The sequence below is a fragment of the Tasmannia lanceolata genome, unplaced genomic scaffold (assembly GCF_043159265.1).
Source record: "Tasmannia lanceolata isolate RefF3 unplaced genomic scaffold, GAP_Taslan_0.1 ptg000036l, whole genome shotgun sequence".
Classification (NCBI taxonomy): domain Eukaryota; kingdom Viridiplantae; phylum Streptophyta; class Magnoliopsida; order Canellales; family Winteraceae; genus Tasmannia; species Tasmannia lanceolata.
In genome coordinates this window covers 175,001-177,500 of record NW_027518713.1, presented here as the reverse complement: position 1 = coordinate 177,500, position 2,500 = coordinate 175,001, and positions in this window count along the sequence as shown.

The following is a 2,500-nucleotide window of genomic DNA, read 5'->3' as shown; positions in this document are numbered from 1 at the left end:
TTGGGCTCCCTTGGCCTTCCGGGCGCCTTGGACGCTGTCTTGGGAAGACCATGGGCACAAGGCCATGGCATATGGTGAGGAATGGACCACGGTTGCCAAGGCTAGGCATATAGAGAGGAATCGCATTTTTGCCCGGATAGGCACCGGAATGCTTGGCCTTGGCTTGCCATAGCAGGGCATCGCTGGGTTGGGCTCCCTTGGCCTTCCGGGCGCCTTGGACGCTGTCTTGGGAAGACCATGGGCACAAGGCCATGGCATATAGTGAGGAATGGACCACGGTTGCCAAGGCTAGGCATATAGAGAGGAATGGACCACGGTTGCCAAGGTTGCGCAAGTTTTGGGCATTTTTTGCCCGGATATGCCCAAGTATGCCCCGATAGGCCCGTTACGCCCCGGTATGAACGCGTATGCCCGGATAGACTCGGTATGCCTTGGGATACATGCGTATGCCCCGATAGGCTTGGTACGCCCCGATATGCGCACGTGTGCCCCAGTAGGGCTCGGTATGCCCCGGTATGTACGCGTGTGCCCTGATAGGCCCGGTATGCCCCGATATGCACACGTGTGCCCCAATAGGGGTCGGTATGCCCCGGTAGGTACGCGTGTGCCCCGTAGTGCACGTTTCGCAGAACTCCCCGCATGTCCCGCCCCTATATGTAATACTTACTTACTTACTTACTTTCTTTCTTGCTTGCTTGCTTGCTTGCAATGGTTGGGAGTGCCCGGCATGCCCCGCTGCAGAGACCAAGGGCGCAATGACTTGGCACCGCGGATGCCGGGACTCCGGCACTTCCCGTGGCACTGATGGTTGGTTCCAAAGACAAAAGGCCGTGCAAGGCCACCGCACCGCTGATGATTTTGCTCGTGCTGGCGCCGTTGGGCAGCATTGATGGTCGGTTGCAAAGAAAATGCGCGATTGCTCCTGTCGGGGACTGGCAAGCCAAGGCCAAGCGAGCCATGGCAACGCGGATGATGGCTCCAGCTGGCGCCCCGGCACTTTCTGTGGCATTGATGCTCGGTTTCAAAGACAAACGTGCGCAGGACCAGGGGACCGCGGATGACTGCTCGTGCTGGCCTCGTTGGGCGGCATTGATGGTCGGTTGCAAAGAAAATGCGCGATTGCTCGTGTCGGGGACTGGCAAGCCAAGGCCAAGCGAGCCATGGCAACGCGGATGATGGCTCCAGCTGGCGCCCCGGCACTTTCTGTGGCATTGATGCTCGGTTTCATAGACAAACGTGCGCAGGGCCAGGGGACTGCGGATGACTGCTCGTGCTGGCCCCGTTGGGCGGCATTGATGGTGTGTTGCAGAGAGCATGTGCGATTGCAAGTGTCGGCCGGGTTTGGGTTCCCTTGGGCTTTCGGGCGCCTTGGACGCAGTCTTGCGAAGACCATGGGCACAAGGCCCCGTCCTGGCCCCTTGTTCGATTCGCTCTCGTCTTGCGCTTGCTTCCAAGGTCCTCCATGACCTTCCCCATGGCCTTGCTAGATCCCCCCCATGACGCATGACCTCTGTCCGTTGATTGGTTTTGAGTGCACACCATGCCCGGCTTGGCACCGTGTTGTCGCTTGAGTGGCATTTGGATCGTGCATGGTGGTGGGCTACCTGCCAATGCGCACAAGCCTTGCACACTAGCCTTGCGCACGAGCCTTGCACAAAAGCCTTGGACACAAGCCTTGCGCACAAGCCATGCACACAAGCCTTGCACACAAGCCATGCATACAAGCCTTGCTCACAAGCCTTGGGCACTGGCCCATCGCACTAGCCTTGCACACAAGCCTTGCGCACTAGCCTTGGGCACGAGCCTTGCGCACTACCCTTGGGCACTAGCCTTGCACACAACCCTTGGGCACTAGCCTTGCGCACCAGCCTTGCCCACAAGCCTTGCACACCAGCCTTGCACACTAGCCTTGCATACAAGCCTTGCACACTAGCCTTGCACACAGGCCTTGCTCACTAGCCTTGGGCACTAGCCTTGCGCACTAGCCTTGGGCACTAGCCTTGCACACAGACCTTGGGCACTAGCCTTGCGCACTAGCCTTGCCCACGAGCCTTGCACACTAGCCTTGCACGCAGGCCTCGCAAGCTAGGCATGCTTGGGCGAGCAGCTCCCGCAGCAAGTCGGCGGGTGTAGGCATGGCTGGGCGCAGATCCCGCATCGTCCCGTCGCGTCTGGGCGCAAACCCGTCGCGTCTCGTTGCGTCTTCAGAAGTCGTCGCTAACAGCACCTTTGGTTGCCACTGGTGGTTAGGCGGGTTGGTTGCGCAAACCCTATAGGAGGGTGGTATGCTGCGGGGCGCTGGAATGCGCAGGTTTAGGGCGTTTTTGCCCGGATAGGCACTGGAATGTGCTGGTTTTGGGCGTTTTTGCCTGGATAGGCTAAGGAATGGGCATGCTTTGGGCGTTTTTGCCCGGATAGGCACTGGAATGGGCTGGTTTAGGGCGTTTTTGCCTGGATAGGCTAAGGAATGGGGCATGCTTTGGGCGTTTTTGCCCGGGTA